We start from the raw sequence: 8,326 nt of genomic DNA on the forward strand, positions 1-8,326 counted from the left end.
AAACTCTATGGAAGGCTTCCCATTCCTGGGAAGCCCTGTAGGTGAAGTCTCTGAAGAGAAAGGTATGAAACTAGTTCCTCCTGATCCCTTCAACTAAATTAACTCTGTGTTTATTTGTTTTGCTTCTGGATTTAAATAAAACCATTTTCCTGATAGTAAGATGTGGTAACTATGCCTCCCTCATTCTCATTTTGTGGTTCTTCTAGAGCAGTTCTTATAGGCACCCCCCAAAACTTCAGATAAAGTCCCCCTCAGGACATAACAATAAAGAGAATAAAAATATGATGAAAAAGATTGAATATCTACACAAAGACTCACCTAGTCAGCAAACAAGGAGACAGAGATGTAGGGCTGCCCATGTCCAATTATGGATTAAGGGCCTAATTTCTAAGAACTATTGTATTGTATTGTATTGTATTGTATTGTATTATATCGTATCGTATCCAAAGCTATAAAATATTCTAGATTCTGAGTGAATGCATTGTATTATACGTTGTCTGAAGAATAGCCTCATTCATTACTGAAGTGTCCCAGTGAAGAATGGGAATTCCACACCTGGAGGTTGACCATGGCCACTCACTCGTGCTCACCTTTCAGCACACAATATGGCATCTTGCAGTTTATAAGCCCTCTTCAGTGGACTTATAGATTATATCATGGTACAGTATCAGTTTTCACTTAGTTAACTCTCACAAAATGGACAAGGGTTTAACAACATTCCTGGAAAGAAACCACAAGTTAAAGATAATAATGAAAACACAAGCAAATAATAAAATGGTAGGACTGACATTTCTCTTACCTTTAATATAAGCTGACAGCTATGTTATTCAGTAAAAGCAATAACATTCTTGTCAGGTCTGACAAGAAGATGATACCAAAAAAAAAAAAAAATCAGAATGATCTGCAGATGATTTGAAAAATGGATTTACAATTTATTTTTATTTTTGTTTCCCTGCTAGGAACACACAACCAGAGAAGTTTGGTGACACCTGGTTTGAAAAAGTGACCCCAAAGAGCAAGAATTTGTCAGTTACTCTCCAACGCAATCTCGACAGAGGGTGCCCAGTATTTCATCCTACTTAACAGGTCACCCCTACAGAGAGCCTGAATGAATCCAGCTACTATAGTTTGAATGTACCATCTTTTATGATAGCCTAACTAATTTCTCAATTATATCCTTGATTTTCAGGTTTAATTTATGGTTCAAATGTGGTTCCCCATGTTACCTTTCCTACAGGTAGAGAATGTACCACCCAATGTTAATGTCTAGTCATTGTGTAATTCAGGCTTGGACTTCTTGTGAGCTTGGTTCATGTGGGTTTATCCCTAAGAGACTGCTCACCTCTGAGTGTTCTGACATGATGAGTTCCTGGATTTGTCAAGGTGATGTCCAGACCCTAGACAACAGGGACCGTCAGTTCCCCCAGGTGACTTCTCCATCTTGGTACTCTCTCTTGCCAGTGCTGTCCTCAAAATTCTTTCACTGGAGGCCCTACAGAGCAATATATTTAGGAAACTGGGCCTGTTTCTAAAAGAAGGGGGTTTCTAGCTCTGAATTACATTAACTCTGTAGCACACTTAAGGTTATTCTTGTTCAACAGCTTTTTCTTCTATGGCCTCAGGTTTTGAACTGAATACACTAATTTGTAAGCTGATTGTTGCTTTGGTCTGACAGGCAGCAAGGCCCAGGATCCCTACAAGGGCTCTTCAGACAACATGACAGCCAAGATAAACTAACCTGCAGAGCCAAGTTTACAAAGGCTCAGAGCAGCCCCTCTGCTATCCTGGCTGGCGATTGTGGCAGGGCGCTAAATAATTGCTTAGCCAGCCTCTGTGGCACTCTCCCTCCCACGACTGGACACTTCCTTCTTTGAATGAAACTGAAATAGCTCCATTTCCTTTAGTCAAATAACAATATCATCAGCTGTCCTAGCAGCGTGGCTGACCAGACTTTTATTTTAGCCTCACTGCCTGATGGCAATTTTCCAACTCTAGCAATTTCCAGGAGTGAGGAGCAGCCTGTGCAGAAAGGGTATGGTGGGCCCCATGGAACTGGGCTGCCTTTAGATCAATTAGGATGGCAGTTCTCAGCCTCCGTGGCATATTAGAATCATCGGGAGAGTTTTTTAAACATAACACTGACTGTGCCCCACCCCTAGCAATTGTAATTTAATTGGTCTGGGACCGAACAACGTAGGCCTGGATGCCTTTGAAAGCTCCCCGGTGAGAAGTGCAGTCAGTGATGAAGGCCACAGACTTGAGATCTTACTTTCAGAGGGAGGATTTGAAGCTGACACAATTCTCTTGTAAGCCTCCTGCTCTGAAACTCCCCTCAATCATCTGCTCACATCCCATTTTGCAATCAGCTTACAGACATATTTGCAAAAAGCTACAAAAGTAAATACGTGTTAATGATACAACGCCACACTTCACAGGTTGCAAGTCATTTTCTCATAGATTTCACTCGACTCTTTAAACAACCCAGTGAGGTAAGCAGGTGATTATTATCCATAATTTTTTGGTTAAGGAAATTGATATTCTGAGCTGACTGAGGACCCAGACTTCTGTTTTTTGCTCAGCACTCTTTTAATTATGCAATAGTTACTCTACAGTGAAGGTTAATAACCTCAGCTGCCAAATACAATCAGAAAAGAATGCACAGGAGTCAAAAGCAAAGACTTTAATATCAGACATAAAAATTTGAGTTTTAGTTTTGCTACTTATTAGGTCTATGATCTTGAGCAAATCTTTTTGAGACTCAGTCTTTCTCAGTTGAATACAGTACTGGGATATAGTACCAACTTCAAAAGGGTATGTATCAATGAGATATAATATATAATGAGAATTGATAGTCTTATTATACGATTATGCCACATTTACCTACTTGTTAATATAGAAATAATCTCCAAGAATTTTGTTAAGTATTTAAGCTCCTTTATTCCATTAAGTTGTCTTTGGTATCAGTCTCTGCCTTTCTTACCAGATACTGCTGCATGAAGTGAGGGGCTTGATTGGTTCATGATGGTGGCATTTCTAATCACAGTCACCAAATGATTCCTTTTAGAACAGACATCAGAATCCTAGCAAATGCACCATTTTCAAAACTTTTCGTTTCTTTTATCAGAACAGTGCTTGATCAGATGCTTTTTAAAAAATTAAAAGAGGCACGCCTGGGTGACTCAGTCGGTTGAGCAGGTTGAGCGTCGGACTTCGGCTCAGGTCATGATCTCGTGGTTCATGGGTTCGAGCCCCGCATTGGGTTCTGTGCTGCCAGCTAGCTCAGAGCCTGGAGCCTGTTTCAGATTCTGTGTTTCCCTCTCTCTCTGACCCTCCCCTCTCTGTCTCTCTCTGTCTCAAAAATAAATAAACTATAAAAAATTTTTAATTAAAAGACTTAATTTTGAGCAGTTTTAGATTTATAGAAAAATTAAGCTGAGTACAGAGTTTTCATATAATCCTGCCCCTGCATGCAATTTCCTTTTATTACCATTTCATATTAGTATGGTACATTTGTTACAATTTAATGAGCCAATATTGATACTTTTTAATTAACTTAAGTTCATAGTTATTCAGATTTCCTTAATTTTTACCTAATGTACTTTTCTGTCCCAGAATCTCATCCAGGAGACTATCTTATATTTAGTTGTCATGTCTCCAAGCTCCTCTTGACTGTGATGATTTCTCATACTTTCCTTGTTTTTAATGCCCTTGACAGCTTTGAGGAGTTCTGGTCAGGAACTTTGTAGGATGCCCTTCTATTTGAATTTGTCTGATACTTTTCTCATGATCAGCCTGAGGTTATGTGGTTTGGGGAGGAGGGTTATTATGGAGGTAAAGTGCCATTTTTATCACATCATATCAAGGGACATACTATCAATATAATTTATCAGTGCTGATGTTGACCTCAAACAGCTGGTTGAGGTCATGTTTGTCAGGTTTCTCCACAGTTAGTACTCCCCACTCCCCTTTCAATATTATAATCTTTGGCAGGAAGTCACTACATATAGCCCACACTTTTGGGATTTATACTCCCTTCCTTTAGAATGGAATATCTATATTATTTAGAATTCTTCTGCACAGGAGATTGATCAAATGCTTTTGTTTGTAAACCCTTTGCTGTCACCACCCACTAGGTCATGAAATTAATATATTTGGTGGTGGCCATAGCCCTGATTTTCCAGATTAGAACCATAATGGGGTCTAGGGAGACCTCTGGTGGTAAAATCAGGGCATAACTGGCCGACTACAGGTTTGCACCTTAAGCCACTGACGTTCCTTCAGGCCAGTGGTTCTCAACCAAGAGTTTGCCCCCCAGCCCCAGGGATCATTTGGCAATATCTGAAGATGTCTTTGTTTGTCACACTTTCGGGAGGAGATACTACTGACATCTAGTAATAAGAGGTGAGAGATATTGCTAAACATCCTATAATGCACAAGACATAGCAAAGAGTTATCTGAGCCCACTTGTCAATAATGCTGATGTTGAGAAACCCTGTGGCCAGTGGCAGTATATAAAGGTTACAGGTGTATAAAGTTTACAGTTATGCTCAAAGGAATACTGTTACAATGGTGTGGGGGAGACCCTATTTTGCAAAAAAAAAAAAAGGAAGACAAATTCTTCAATATAATGTGCAGCTCAACACTGTCACAGCACAGCATGGATGTGAAATGGTCAAGTGACTTCTGGGAAAGTCTAATTTCTATTTGGGTCAGCCTTGTTCACATGAATATGAGTGGCAAGAGCTCATGCTGTGGAGCTGAACAGAAGCAAACACTAAATGGAAAACTGTTCTGAGCAGAAGAGTTGCCGGTGAAGAAAGAAATGGACTGGAGCCAGTGTTTTGAGAAGGTGATTATTTGATAAAACTCTTCAGATAATTTTTTATTTTTTTATTTTTTAAGTTTATTTATTTATTTTGAGAGAAAGGAAGGGACGGACGGGGCAGAGAGAGAAGAGGAGAGAAAATCCCAAGCAGGCTCTGTACCCCAATGTGGGGCTCGAACTCATGAACCAGGAAATCATGACCCAAGCTGAAGTCAGACACTCAACTAATTGAGCCACCCAGGCATCCTTCAGATAATTTTCTAAAAACTAAACAATTCTGAGACAAAGAAAATTGTACCCAGTCTGTTACAGCCACAGTCTACAGCTACTCTCAATTGCATTCCTATACATACATATTTTGTGCAATGAATATAACTACTCCATATTCTGCTTTTCTTTTACTAAATATTGTGTCTGAAATATTTTTTCATATCCATAGAGTATCCATTATCTTTTATAAAGTCTATGATAATCCATTATGAAGGTGAATCATACTATCTTCTTCTATTGTTAGACAATTACATTGTTTCAAATAATTCTCTTTTCTAACATTGCCCTATATAGTGGGGTGTTTTGTTTTGTTTTGTTTTGTTTTATTATGTGTTTAGGGTACCTTTTTAGGAGTCCAAGTCTAGGGTCAAAAATGTGAATGGTAGGTGATAGGGATGGAAGAGGGCACTTGCTGGGATGAGCATTGGGTGTTATATGGAAACCAACTGGATAATAAACTATTAAAAAAAAGGGATAAGAAGACCCCCAAAAAATTAAAATTAAAAAATTAAAATTAAAAAAATGTGAATGGTATATGGCAACATAGAATGGATAATAACACAGAATTTGGAATTAGGAAACCTGGATACATAACTTGGTTCTGTCTGTTACTACCGATGTTACTGGAATGACTTACTGAAGCCTCCTGGTCCTCCGGGGATTGGGGCAATAATTAAATAAAACTGTATATGCCAAGTACATTATATAGATCTTGGTAAATAGGCAAATTACTATTCTTTTTCTTTGCTCCTGAGACCATCAAATTTATATATACTGTCTTTTTCTGACATTTCTAACATCTATACTTTGCTATAACTTTAGAAAATTATAGAAAAAATGTAACCACTATTAACCCTTTAGAGAATTTACCACCAGCTCTTTTTTAAGATTTTATTTTTAAGTAATCTCTACTCCCAATGTCAGGCTTGAGATCAAGAGTCATGTTCTAACAACTGAGCCAGCCAGGAACCCTTACCATCAGCTTTTTTTTTTCCTATAAATATGTAATTTATGAGTTTTATTTTTATTTTTTAATTTTTTTTAAGTAAGCTCCACATCCAGCATGGAGCCCAGTATACAGCTCAATGCAGGGTTTGAACCCATAATCCAGAGATCAACACCTGAGCTGAGATTAAGAGTTGTATACTTAACCAACTGAGCCACCCAGAGACCCCTATAATTTATGATTTTTTAAAATAAAATTTTAGGGGCACCTGGATGGCTTAGTCAGTTAAGCGTCTGACTCTTGATTTCAGCTCAGGTCATGATCTTATGGTTTGTGAGTTCGAACCCCGTGTCTGGCACTGACCGTGCGATGTGGAGCCTGCTTGGAATCTTCTCTCTTCCTCTCTCTGCCCCTCCCCTGCATGCATTTTCTGTCTCTCAAAAATAAATAGGTGGACTTTTAAAAAACTTTAAAATAAAATTTAAATCACATGGAATATGCTGTTATTTCTTGCCCTTTCTCACTATTATATTATAAAACATTTACCTACATTTTCAAAAATATGATTTTTATTGTCCCCATGATATTCTACCTTTAAATATATTTCCTTTAATGATTCTGGTATTGTTTATACATTCTGATCACTTCTAAATTTTTGTAATTGTGAGTAACTGGGTAAGTATCCTTGAACATATATTTTTATTCATATTAATTCTTCCAAGGATAGTGCATACTTTCTTAGGGCTGCCATAACAGACTACCACAAACTGGGGAGCTTAAAATTAGAAATGTACTGTCTCACAGTCCAAAACTCAAGGTGTCAGCAGGGCCCTGTTCCCTCTGAAAACTGTAGTAGATTCTATCATGCTTTTTAAATTTTATCTTGTGTTGTTTGCTGGCAATCCTTGGCATTCCTTGGCTGATACTATAATCCCCCTTATCCAGAGTTTCACTTTCTTTTTTTTTCTTTTTTTTTTTTTAATTTATTTTTGAGAGAGAAGACAGAGACAGCATGAGCAGGGGAGGGTCAGAGAATGAGGGAGACACAGAATCCGAAGGCAGGCTCCAGGCTCTGAGCTAGCTGTCAGCACAGAGCCCAACGCGGGGCTCGAACCCATGAACCGTGAGATCATGACCTGAGCCAAAGTCGGACGCTTAACCAACTGAGCCAACCAGGCGCCCCCAGAGTTTCACTTTCTGTGGTTTCAGTTACCTGCGGTCAACCCCCTGTGGGAAGCAGATGGTCCTCCTGTGGGTCCTGGGAAGGTCCACAGAGGCCTAGCATTGCGTCACATGCTTGTGTCATTCACCTCACTTTGTCGCATCACATAGGCATTTTATCATCTCACATCATCACAAGAAGGGTGAGTAGATTACAATGAGGTATTTTGAGAGAAACCACATTCGTGTAACTTTTATTATAGTACGTTGTTATAATTATTCTATTTTGTTATTAATCTTTGTTGTTAATCTCTTACTGTGCCTAATCTGTAAATTAAACTTTATTATAGGTATGTATGCCGAGGAAAAAACATAGCTTTTATGAGGTTTGATACTACCTGCCATGTCAGGCATGCACAGGGGATCTGGGAACATACCCTCCACAGCCAAGGGGCAGGGCTATTGTAGATAAATAACTCCAGCCTCTGCCTCCACAGCCACACAGCATTTGTGTTCACATGGTATTCTCCCTCCTCATAAGACACTAATCCTATTGAATTAATAACCCTTCCGATTCCAGCATGACTCCATCTTGCTAATTACATCTGCGGTGACCTTATTTCTAAATAAGGTTACATTCTGAAGTACAAGGGGTTAGGACTTCAATTTATCTCTTGGATGGAAACAATTCAACCCATAACAAATAGATCACAGGATCAACATATCTGAACAGTTTCAAAATCAATCAATTTTTCTAAAATGCTCTTCAAAATATCATACCAAATTTAGGGGCATCTGAGTGGCTCAGTCAGTTAAGTGTCTGACTTTGGCTCAGGTCATGATCAAGGCCCGCGTTAGGCTCTGTGCTGACGGAACCTGCTTCAGATTCTGTCTCCTCTCTGACCCTTTCCCTCTCCTGCTCTGTCTCTTTCTCTCTCAAATATGAATAAACATGAAAAAAAATTTTTTAAAGATCATACCAAATTTATTCTTTATAAGAATGACTGTCTTATGATACATTTATTGACATTAAGCATTCTATTTATTTTATTTGTTTTTAATGTTTATTTCTTTTGAGAGAGAGCATGAATAGGAGAGGGGCAGAAGAAGAGACAGAGAGAGAG

At 38.7% G+C, this 8,326-nt stretch overlaps 1 long non-coding RNA gene across 1 annotated transcript; it reads right to left on the reverse strand.

The window, feature by feature from the left end:
* Nucleotides 1-442: 442 nt before the first annotated feature.
* Nucleotides 443-7,313, reverse strand: LOC120241912. Its single transcript, XR_005530983.1, has 4 exons — nt 7,255-7,313; nt 2,270-2,389; nt 1,343-1,492; nt 443-720 (listed from the first exon to the last, which is right to left on the reverse strand). It is a non-coding gene; the product is annotated as an uncharacterized LOC120241912 (long non-coding RNA).
* Nucleotides 7,314-8,326: the final 1,013 nt, after the last annotated feature.

Source organism: Hyaena hyaena, unplaced genomic scaffold (assembly GCF_003009895.1).
Source record: "Hyaena hyaena isolate Hyena2069 unplaced genomic scaffold, ASM300989v1 scaffold_298, whole genome shotgun sequence".
NCBI classification, from domain to species: Eukaryota; Metazoa; Chordata; class Mammalia; order Carnivora; family Hyaenidae; genus Hyaena; species Hyaena hyaena.